Source organism: Symphalangus syndactylus, chromosome 20 (assembly GCF_028878055.3).
Source record: "Symphalangus syndactylus isolate Jambi chromosome 20, NHGRI_mSymSyn1-v2.1_pri, whole genome shotgun sequence".
Taxonomy (NCBI): Eukaryota; Metazoa; Chordata; class Mammalia; order Primates; family Hylobatidae; genus Symphalangus; species Symphalangus syndactylus.
In genome coordinates, this window is record NC_072442.2 from 61,456,387 (window position 1) to 61,468,943 (window position 12,557).

The following is a 12,557-nucleotide window of genomic DNA, read 5'->3' on the forward strand; positions in this document are numbered from 1 at the left end:
CAGGTGCGTGCCACCATGCCTGGCTAATTTTTTTTGTTATTTTTAGTAGAGATGGTGTTTCACCATATTGGCCAGGCTAATCTCGAATTCCTGACCTTATGATCTGCCCACCTCGGCCTCCCAAAGTGCTGGGATTACAGGCGTGAGCCACCGCGCCCAGCCTATTTCCGATTTTTAAATTTATGAGTCTTATTTAATTATTCCCAAGAGCCGAACATAAGAGTTCAATAGCTTCCCAGTTATCAGGTCGTTGTCATGGAAAGGGGCAGTAACCTCCAGGTGTTGCCATGGCAATGGTCAATTGACTTGGCACACTGATGGGTGTGTCTTATGAGGAGGTGCTTCTGCCCCCCACCCCACCCTGCACCCCGACCTGTTTTTAGCTAGTCTTCAACTGGTCTGGTGTCCTAGCCCCACCTCTGGAGTCAAGTCCTGCCTCCCACCCCAGAATCTTGGTCTCCACAACCCCTTATCTTAACCCAGACAATTCCTTTGTATTGATTTCAGGTCCTTAGATAATAACAACTTGGCTGGGCGCAGTGGCTGACGCCTGTAATCCCAGCACTTTGGGAGGCCAAGGCGGGCGGATCACCTGAGGTTGGGAGTTTGAGACCTGCTTGATCAACATGGAGAAACTCCATTTCTACTGAAAATACAAAATTAGCCAGGCGAGGTGGTGCATGCCTGTAATCCCAGCTACTCAGGAGGCTGAGGCAGGAGAATCACTTGAACCGGGGAGACAGAGGTTGTGGTGAGCTGAGATTGCACCACTGCACTCCAGCCTGGGCAATAAGAGGGAAACTCCATCTCAAAAAAAAAAAAAAAAAAAAAAAAAAAAAAAAAAAAAAAGAGAGAGAGAGTGAGAGAAAGAGAGAGAAAAAAAATTGTCTCAACAGCAAATGCAGGCGTTTATGTCCAGGATAAACTTATAGAGGTGCGGATCAGCTTAATGTCAGTGCCCAGTGCTTACAGGCTGCGATACTTACAGGTATGGGTGGGAGGGGCCTGGGCAGTATGGCTTGCTGCCTGACAGGATATTGATAAGATGTTCCTTTGATCAGGAGGTTTGGCCCTTGTTCTGGTGGAGTGTGGTGTTCCTTACATTTTCTCCTAGCAGAGTAGGATAAGATGCAGGCTGTTTCTCATGGTCTTAACCCCCGTGGAGTTCCACTTTGACCAAGGTCTGTGAAATGGCAGGAGACTTACACAATGGTGCAGTTTGGACTAACACTTTTGAGGGCTCTTGTTTTTGACTGTATATATTTTCTAGGAGGACAATAAGTTTGTGGGTACTGTCAAATATTACTTGTGAGCTTTAAGTTACTCAATGATTTAACTTACGGTGGTGGTTATCTTTAAATATGTCATTTTTTTTTCTTAACCATTTTTACTGTGGACCGTATAAAATGTACAAAAGGCCACCATATTTATATACAATCTAAAAAATAATTTAAAGCAAATTAAAAAGTACCCAGATAGCTACAACCCAGTCCAAGAGTTAGAATATGGACAGAGTCCCTTTCCCCACTCCATCCCCTACCTGCAGCAAACCTCTTCCTCTTCCTGGAAGTAACTGCTCTCCAAACATGTGGCAATCACTTCCTTGCAAATGTTTGTAGTTTTACACTTCTATATGCATTGCTTAGTTTTGCCTTTTATGTTTAAACCTTTAATCTACTTGAAATTTATTTATGTATGATATAAAGGTCCATTTGTTTCCATATGGACACTTCCCTGTCCCAGCACTGTCTGTTAGAATTTCTACTTCCTCGCCTGATCTACACTACCACTGAGGCAGGAGAATAGGGTCTGGAGGCAGGGAAGCTAAGGCTGATTCATGCTGCTTACGAGGGAAAGGAGGAGTTGAATTGGGCTTAGGTTCGGAACCCAAGCCCGATTCATCCCTTTTCAACCCCTCCTTTTTTCTGCGAGGCAGTTGAAAAATGAAAGTACCTCTGATTGGTCCCTCCTGCAATCAATCAGACTGGTCCGGGTCCAATGGGAACCCTCTAGAGGGTATTTAAACCTCAGAAAATTCAGTAACGGGCTTTTGAGCTGCTTGCTTGAGCCCGCTGTCCTCTGTTGGAGTAAATCTCTGCTTTCGCTGCCTTGCTTTGTGTGTTTTGTCCAATTCTCTGTTCAAAACGCCAAGAACCTGGCCAACTACCCTCAACTGGTAACGTATTTTGGTGAGCCGGCCGGGAGGTAAGCCCAACGTTTGGGATTTATTTTCTCTTTGTCCTCTTTCTCTCTCTTTTCCTTTCCAACTCGGGACCCTCGGTGGACAGCACCCAGGCATGGAGGCAACCGCAGGTTTCTGGTGGGGGCCACTCTCCAGGGAAACTGAAAGGGTTCCGTGTGGAAGCGCCTGATCACCACCAGGCGATTGAGGGTGGTTGAGGGACCTGAGTCCTTTTCTTTTCAGTCTTGCAGCAGCTGTTTCCTGGCAGGGCAAATGGTCAGAAATACCATATGTACAGGCCTTCACGGCCCTATGCCAAAACCTAATCATCTCTGCAAAGAAAGTCCAGACAGCACTAGATACTATAGATGACCCCCTTTTATAAGGGCCACCTGTCTTTCAGGGTGAACATAACCGCCCTCATGTAGCCCCTTGCCAAGTGCCTCTGAGGCTAAAACCCAAACACTGGACACCCTACTAGGTCCCCCTCACACTCGGAGGGGACACCATATTCCACTCTCCAGCCCTGCTACCCCTTCAGGAAGTAGCAGGAGCCGAGGGGCCAGTCCTAGTGCAGGCCCCCTTCTCTAGAACTGATATACAACGATGTCAGGGAAAGCTAGGAAGCTCTTCTAAGAATCCCAGGAAATTAGCAGATGGGTTCCAAACTTTGACCTCAGCCTTTGATCTCTCATGGAGAAATGTTCAATTCATTCTAGCAACCTCTTGCACCCCCTTTGAAAAGGAATGAATCTTTTGAGGCTGCCCACCGGGAAGCAGACGATTTATTTGCCCAAAACCCTCAGGGCAATCACCTGGGCCCAGACACAGTCCCCACAACTGATCCTAATTGGGACTCTAACGCTCCCGTGGGAACGAAGAACTGGGCTAAATTTCTCGAGGCTCTCCTTGGAGGAATGAGAAAGGGAATAACTAAGGCAGTAAATGATGATGAAGTAAGGGAGGTTCCACGGGACAAGGTAACCCTTGCCATGCTCATGCTACAATCTGAAAAGGAAGGGGGCTGCTAACTAGCAAACACTCCCATATAAAGCATAGGCCTGAAATTCTGCAGCTTTTGGAAGCAATACACCTGCCAAAGGCTGTAGCTGTAATTCATCGTAGGGAGCATCAAAGGGCCTTAACCCTTATAGCACAAGGAAACAGAAAGGCTGATAGAGAAGCGAAAGCTGTAGTTCTCAGGGTGCAATCCCAACAGATTCCAGCTCTACTTCTTTTCTGTGATTCCCCAATGGAGCCTGAATACACGCCACAGGAAGAACAGTTAATAAAGGAGCAAGGGGGACAAAACCCAGGATCCTGGTGGTATGTGGCATCAAAACCACATCTCGCTCCAGCAGCCTGATGGAGAATTATAAAAACTCTGCATGACTCTTTCCATATGGGGAGAGAAGCCACCCTGGCCATGGTTAACAGGCTCCTCATTGAGCCTAACTTAGCTTCTGTGGTTAAGCATGTCTGTCAAACCTGCCCACTGTGTGCACTGAACAGCCCAGGAAACAGAATGCCTCCTCTAATAGAACCAGTCCAGAGGGGAGTTGTATTAGAGGACGCTGATAGAACATACCCAGGAAAAGATGGGCGATTAGACTTCACACATATGCCAGCTGGCAGAGGATGTAAGTTTTTGTTAGTTCTAATAGATATCTTTACTGGTGGGTCGAAGCTTACCCTACCAGATCAGAGAAGGCTACTGTGGTTACAAGGTTCTCTTGAAAGAAATAATCCCCCAGTTTGGTTTACTTTACAGTCTCCAAAGTGATAACAGCCCATACTTTATCTCCCAAATAACTCAAGGGGTTGCTAAGGCTCTCAGAATCAAATACTATTTACATTCAGCATGGAGGCCTCATTCCTCTGGGAAAGTAGAAAGGGCTAACCAAACTCTAAAAGGATCGTTAGCTAAGCTCGATCAGGAAACATCAGAAGCTTGGGTCAGCTTACTGCCCATAGCTCTCTTAAAAATCTGTAATACCCCTAGAGCAAAAATGAATATAAGCCCATATGAAATGTTATACGAAGTCTATTAGTAGTAGTTTTTTTTTTTGAGATGGAGTCTCTCTCACCCAGGCTGGAGTGCAGTGGTGCGATCTTGGCTCACTGCAAGCTCCGCCTCCCGGGTTCACGCCATTCTCCTGCCTCAGCCTCCCGAGTAGCTGGGACTACAGGCGCCCACCAGCACACCCGGCTAATTTTTTGTGTTTTTAGTAGAGACGGGGTTTCACCGTGTTAGCCAGGATGGTCTCGATCTCCTGACCTCGTGATCCACCCGCCTCAGCCTCCCAAAGTACTGAGATTATGGGCGTGAGCCACCGCATCCAGCCTTTTTTTTATTTGGAGACGGAGTTTTCGCTCTTGTTGCCCAGGCTGGAGTATAATGCCTTGATTTCGGCTCATTGCCACCTCTGCCTTCCAGGTTCAAGCGATTCTCCTGCCTCTGCCTCCCGAGTAGCTGGGATTACAGGCATGCACCACCACACCTGGCTAATTTTGTATTTTTAGTAAAGATGGGGTTTCTTTCTCCGTGTTGGTCAGGCTGGTCTTGAACTCCTAACCTCAGGTGATCTGCCCGCCTCGGCCTCCCAAAGTGCTGGGATTACAGAAGGCTATTCTTAACTAATGATCTAATTACTGATTCAGAAACAGCTGGTTTAGTAAAACACCTAGTTAACCTAGGACAATGTCAGCAGGTTTATACAGAAGTTTGGAACTCAAAGGCTTCCCATCCTGGGAACTAACCAGCAACCTCAAATCAGGCCAGGAGATGAGGTGCTTGTTAAAGCATGGAAGGAGGGGTCACCTGCTCAACAATTAGGATGCAAATGGAAGGCACCGTTTTCAGTGATACTGGCCACGCCTTCTGCAGTCAAAGTACTAGGATTAGATAGTTGGATACACCTTTGAAGGATCAAGTCGGTGATACCTGAAGCCCCGGACCTGGAACCCGAAGTTCCCTTCAGCCACTACACCTGTGAACCTGTGGAAGCCCTGAAGTACCTGTTTAGAAGACAGCCAAAAGAGAAATGCCTACCAACTTTCCTTGGTGTTTTTGTTGCATAGTTACTATAGGCTGGATAATAGCAGCCATGTTTTTGTATTTTTTTTTTTTTTGCAGATCAATTGCCTTCTTTCAACCAGTTGGAATCACTTCCTTCATAGTAATTAAGTAGAATATTTTATTTCTATAAGAAACATTCCTGACAGCATAGGTGTCCACCTCCTGAAGTTCCCATGACATCTTTTAACCAAATTCATTTCCTTTTGCCTGGAGATGATTGTGCAGTAAGGTTTCCAGCCAGTTCCAAATGAATTCACCACCCCTGGCTGGGGGCCATTCTCCTAAGTGAACTAATGCAGGAACAGGAAACCAAATACTGCATGTTCTCACTTAGAAGTAGGACCTAAACATTGAGTACATATAGACACAAAGAAGGGAACAGACACTGAGGCCTTTGTGAGGGTGGAGAGTGGGAGGAGGCTAAGGATCAAAAACTATCTATTGGGTACTATGCTTATCAGCTGGGCGACAAAACAGTTTGTACACCAAACCCCCATGATACTCAATTTACCTATACAACAAACCTGCATGTGTACCCCGAACCTAAAATAAAAGTTAAAAAAAAAGATAAAATTTGTAATCAACAGCAACCACCACAAAAGTTTTTGTTTCACAAAGCATTCATTACAATATGTAAAATAGTAATACTTAGGACAGTTGGTGACTCATTAAGAATCCAAAATGATAGCGATTGTTTGACAAATTCCTACTCTATGCCAGCTCTAAGTCCTAGTTCCTGACTACCCGGTGCATAGTGGACTTAAATTAGGGCCCTTAACATTTTTAAAATCAAATCTTAACCATTTTAAAGTGTACAGTTAAGTGGCATTAAGCCTGTTCACTCATGTTATGCAACCATCACCTCTATCTAGGTCCAGAACTTTAAAAAATCACCCTAAATAAATGCTAACTAAGCAGTCACTCTCCATTTCTCTCTCCTCAGCACTTGGCAACCACTAATCTGCTTTCTGTCTCTATGGATTTGCCTATTCTGGACATTTCATATAAATGGAATCATTCAATATGTGGTCTTTGGTGTCTGACTTCTTTTACATAGCATAATTTTTTTTTGTTTGTTTTTGAGACAGAGTCTCACTCTGTCTCCCAGGCTGGAGTGCAGTCTCACAATCTCAGCTCACTGCAACCTCCGCCTCCTGGGTTCAGGTGATTCTCCTGCCTCAGCCTCCCAAGTAGCTGGGATTACAGGCGTGTGCCACCGTGCCTGGCTAATTTTTGTATTTTTTGTAGAGACAGGGTTCCACCATGTTGGTCAGGCTGGTCTCGAACTCCTGACCTCTTGATCCGCTGCCCTCTCAGCCTCCCAAAGTGCTGGGATTACAGGCATGAGTCACTGTGCCTGGCCAGGTTAGCATAATGTTTTTGAGGGTCATCCATGTTGTATTTTTCATTCATTCCTTTTTATGGATGAATAACATTTAACTTTATGGTATCAAAACATAGTTTGTTTATTCATCTGTTGGTGGACAGTTAGATTGTTTTAACCTTTTGGCTATTGTGAATACAGCTGCTGTGTTCATTGGTGTATAACATTTTGTGAACAAACAAATGGAAATGTTTTTATTTGAACACCTGGTTTCACTTCTCTTGGGTACATATTTAGGAGTGAAATTGCTAGGTCATATGATAATTCTGTGTTTATTGAAGAATCACCAAAGTGTTTTCCACAGTGGTCGCACCATTTTTCATCCCCACCAGCAATGTATGAAGGTTCCAATTTCTCCACATCTTTACCAACATTTATGCTCTATGTTTAAGAAATGGCTATCCTAGTGTGTGTAAAATGGTATCTCATTGTGCTTTTGATGCCTTTCTCTAATGACTAATGACATTGAACATCCTTTTATGTGCTTTTTGGCCATTTATATATCTTCAGAGAAATGTCTGTTCAAGTCTTTTGTCCCTTTTTAAATTGGGTTGTGTTTTGTTGTTGTTGAGTTGGATTTTTAAAGCTTTAAATTGCCAACAACCAAACACTAGCTTAAACAAAAAATTATTTTTATTTTTATTTTTTTTTTTTGAGGAGGAGGCTTACATAGCTGGAAGGTAAAAGGAGTGATTTGTTTAGTTCCAGGAATTCTAACAATGTGAGGAGGGCTCTGTGTCCTCTTTACATCTGTCAGCTGTGATTCCCGCAGAGATTTCTTTTACTACAGAGTGGCAAGGCGACCTTCAGTAGCACCACATCCATCTCATCTCCTGACCGACAGTGGAAAGAAATCTTCCTAATACCTTTCATTTTAAAGGAATAGCATTAGGAGAAATACCTAATGTAGATGACGGGTGATGGGTGCAGCAAACCACCATGGGATGTGTATAACTATGTAACAAACCTACACATTCTCCACATGTATCCCAGAACTTAACGTATAATAAAAAATTACTTTTATATTTATTTATTTATTTAGAGATAGGGTCTTGCTCTGTTGCCCAGGCTGGAGTATAGTGGTGCAATCACAGCTCACCACAGCCTTGACCACCCAGGCTCAAGTGATCCTCCCACCTCAGCCTCCTGAGTAGCTGGGACTGCAGGTGTGCATCACCATGCCTGGCTAATTTTTTTTTCTTTTTATTGAGACGGAGTCTCACTCTGTTGCCCAGGCTGGAGTGTAGTGGCGAGATCTCGGCTCACTGCAAGCTCTGCCTCCAAGGTTCACACCATTCTCCTGCCTCAGCCTCCCGAGTAGTAGCTGGGACTACAGGCGCCCGCCACCATGCCCGGCTAATTTTTTTGTATTTTTAGTAGAGATGGCGTTTCACCATGTTAGCCAGGATGGTCTCGATCTCCTGACCTCATGATCCGCCTGCCTTGGCCTCCAGCTATTTTTTGTTTGTTTGTTTTTCATAGGGACGAGGTCTCCCTATGTTGCCCAGTCTGGTCTCGAACACTTGTTCTCAAGCAATCCTCCCACCTCAGCCTCTCAAAATGTTGGAATTATAGGTGTGAGCCACTACACCCACTCTCTAATACCTTTCAGAAAATGTCCAGGGAGAACCTAGTTTAGATTTCATGTGCAGGTCTTAAATGATCATGGTAGCCGATGTTATGGGTAGCATAATTTGCTGAGTCTAGGTAATGTACCCACTGATGTCGTCATGGTGACAAGTCAGTGTTGGCCCTGTCCTAACCACAGGGAAGGGGTTCTCCACAGAAAAGCAGAGTTCAGATCTGAGAAGGTAGTTGAGAATGAGTGCTGTATAGTGAATAATAGTAGATTTTTGCCCCATTTTACCCCTTGTATCTTTGTATATACACATACCATTCTAATTATACATATAGTTTCAAAAACACCTCTGCTTCTCTAAATACAACTATACTTTATATATATTTTCAAAAACACCCCTAAGAGAGATGCAAGGAGGATTTAATTCCTGGGAATGACCTACTTTAATAGCCTGGGTATTTACTGAAGGACTGAAGAATTATAGGCACCTATTTCCAGGCTTGGCATTTTTAGGCAGTATTTAAAACCTCAGTTGACATGAATTTGGTGATTCTATGGCATAATAACCACATCCAGAGATCTTGTCTAAACCTGGACCTTGACTCTTGATCCTCATCTTGTGGTTTCTGTTTCTTGCCAATAATCTATTCTGGCTTTTCCCCATCTCCCAAAATCATGCTTTCACTTTGCTGTCTGCTTTGAACAATGTGAAAGACTTGAAGGGGAAAATGAAGCTATGTAATTGGCATTTCCCCCAAGATTATAACCTACTGGATGCATTTTTATAAGGGATATGATGCTTTTGTCTGGCAAAGAATACCTAGAATATAATATTTGAGAGAGAATCAGACTTCCCAAATTTTCTGGCTCATCCAAGACCCAATATTTTATTTATTCATTTAATCATTTTTTCAACAATTTAAAAAATTGATGGATAATAAGTTACATAGTTTCAGGGTACACATGATAACTTAATACATTCATATAATTCGTATACATCACATCAGTGTACTTGGGATATCCATCACCTTAATATTTGTCTTTATCCCAGAAATGTTTGAATTTTTCTCTTCTATCTATTTTGAAATGTACAGTACGTTTTTGTAAACTATAGTCACCCTACTCATCTATTGAACACTGGAGCTTATTTCTTCTATCAACTTTATATTTGTATCCATTTATCAACTTCTTTGAATCCCCTACTTCTGCTTCCCTTGCTGGCTTCTGGTAACCACCAATCTACTCTCTACCTTCCTGAGATCCACTTTTTCTTAGCTCCCACATATGAGTGAGAACACGTGGTATTTGTCTCTTTGTGTCACTTAACAGAATGACTTCTAGTTCTATTTATGTTGCTGCAAATGACAGGATTTTATTCCTTTTTACAGATGTATACTATTCCATTGTATATATATAACACATTTTCTTTACCCATTCATTCGTTGATGGGCACTTAGATCGATTCTATATTTTGGCTATTGTGAATAGTGCTGTGATAAACATGGGCGTGCAGACAGCTCTTTGATATATTCGTTTCCTTTCTTTTGGAGATATACCCAGGAGTGGGATTCCTGGATCCTATGGTAGTTCAATTTTTAGTTTTTTGAGGAACCTCCAAGCTGTTCTCTGTAGTAGCTGTACTAATTTCCATTCCCACCAACAGTGTACAAGGGTTCCCTTTCTTCCACATCCTCGCTAGCCTGCGTTATTGCCTGTCTACTTGATAAAAGCCATTTTAACTGGGCGAGATATCTCATTGTGGTTTTGATTTGCATTTCTCTGATAATTTGTGATGTTGAACATTTTTTATATGCCTGTTTGCCATTTGTATGGCTTCTCTTGAGAAATGTCTACTCAGATCTTTTGCCTATTTTTAAGTTGGATTATGTTTTTTTTTGTGTGTTGTTTGTTTTTTCTATTGAGTTGTTTGAGCTCCCCATACATTCTGGTTATTAACCCCTTCTCAGGTGGTTAGTTATATTTTCTGCCATTCTGTGGGTTTTCTCTTCACTTTATTGATTATTTCCTTTGCTATGCAGAAGTTTTTAGCTTGAAATAATCCCATTTGTCTATTTTTACCTTGTTTGCCTATGCTTTTGAGATCTGACATAAAAAAATCTTCACCCAGACCAATGTCCTGGAGTGATTCCTGAATGTTTTCTTCTAGTAGTTTCATGGTTTGAGGTTTTAGATTTAATCTTTAATCATTTTTGATTTGATTTTTGTATATGGTAAGAGAGAAGGCACGTAGTTTCATTCTTCTGCATATAGTTATCTAGTTTTCTTGGCACCATTTATTGAAAAGTCTATCCTTTCCCCCATTATATGCTCTTGGTACCTTTGTTGAAGATGAGTTGGCTGTAAATGTGTGGATTTACATCTGCGTTCTCTATTCTGTCCCGTTGGTGTATTCTGTCTGTTTTTATGCCAGTGTCCTACTGATTTGGTTATTATAGCTTTGTAGTAAAACTGGAAGTCAGGTAGCGTAATGCCTCCAGCTTTGTTCCTTTTGCTCAGGATTGCTTTGATTATTTGGAGTCTTTTGTGGTTCCATATACATCTTAAGATTTTTTTCTATTTCTGTAGAGAATGTAATTGGATTGCATTTAATGTATACATTGCTTTGAGTAGTAGTATAATTTAACCAATGTTAAGTATTTCAGTTCATGAATCTGGAATATCTTTTCATTTTGTTGTGTCCTTTTGAATTTCTTTCCCAATATTTTAGTATGGTATTTCTTTATCTCTTTGCTTTTGTCTTCACAAATTTTAGCTTAGGATGCAGAATTTGGCCTTTTCAAATTCTGACTCCCAGTCCTCAAGGATTGCAAGGTATAGGTATAAGAATGTTTCTAAAAAATGAAGTTTCATTATTTCCTCTCTGCTTTTAGATAGTATAGCTTGGACCGAACTTCTGCTTTTCTCATATAGTATTATTTGAGGCCACAAGTAATGTTCAATATCTTGCTATTTGTCTTGGGGCTGAGTCCAAAGATTTAACAAACCATCGGATAGCCAGTTGCATTGCTACTGTATAACAAAACTTTTCAAATAATTATTTAGGGATGGGAATAATTATCTGTTCTGTTTTTTACCCAACATTATCTCAGCTATTTCCATATGTTAGGGCCTGTTACTTAAATTGCCTCATTCTTAGGTGTAAATTACTCAGGAATTTTTCAGTTGCAGATGACAGAAACCCATCTCAAAACTGCTTTAACAAAATCAAAGTGGGTGGTGGGGGGTGCAAATGTGTATTTCAGAGGAAGGAAGATTATCTCCACTTCTACAAGTACATGCTAGATTGGTCACTGATGGACAGAATCATCAATTTATTAGTGAAGCATAACTTGTGTCAAACAAGACAAGCGGGGTCAAGCATTTGTAGACGCTTTTGAGGTACTAAGGCAACATTCAACTGGAGACGTTCAAAACTTACCTGGTTTTCATCAGTGATTGTCCCCATGTCAGAGGAGATTCCAACTGCTATGGAGTGTTGCTTACAGAGGAATCTATTTATAATTGGAGAACTTTAATAAATAATGCTGCAGACTTCTATTTTGAAGGAACTATTCATTGATCTTTGTGGAACATAACTGAAAGCCAGCTTGTAGTCTGCTATTTTCCAGCAAGAGGGAGGACAAGGCAGGAAGATGCTCTGACTGTTTGAATAACTTCACAAATCTTGGTGTAATCCCAAGATGGCACCTGTATTCAGTAAGTAGATAAAACCAAAGGCAGTTTCGAGTTTGTATCAAAAAACAGAAAAATTTGCCAAACTTTGAGGAATAAGAAAGGGCAACAGGAAGACCACGATCTATCAGAAAATGGCCAGGGAGCTGAGGAATTATGGAAAAACTGAGGAAATCAGCAAAATCTGGAGAAAGCTCATTTACCAATGAGCTTCAGTGGGGCCATTCTCTGAAGATCTCTCCATCTTGTTTGTCAGAGAAAGAGATAGTCTACTCACAGTATGTTCAACGGATCAAGAACATCTCAGTTTACATAATTGGAATGCAAACTAAAATTATACATATGCCAGTTACCATGAGCTTAGTCACCATGATTGCTAAATATACTCTCCCATTTCATCATCTCTTTTGGCATTAGAAATCCCTACGAGCTTTAGGATTTTTCTCTTAAAGCAAATACTGAAGATAAAAGAATTAGCTTCATTGCGGCTATCTTTTATCAAATAGCACATAATTTATACAGACTCGGTGGGAAATTCTGCCAGTGAACAACTTTATTGTTTCAAATCATCAAGCCCCTTTTGAAAGTATGGACTAAATATCCTTGCTCTTACTATTCTCTATGCAGCCACTTTCTTCTA

General features: G+C 41.7%; 1 long non-coding RNA gene across 3 annotated transcripts in view; it reads left to right on the forward strand.

Moving 5' to 3' along the window:
* Positions 1-2,040: 2,040 nt before the first annotated feature.
* Positions 2,041-12,557, forward strand: part of LOC129470770 (uncharacterized) — a 46,724-nt gene continuing 36,207 nt past the window's right edge. For all 3 annotated transcript variants that reach the window (XR_008653311.2, XR_010118269.1, XR_010118268.1), the window contains exon 1: positions 2,041-2,205. This is a non-coding gene — a long non-coding RNA (uncharacterized lncRNA). The remainder of the gene's footprint in view (positions 2,206-12,557) is intronic.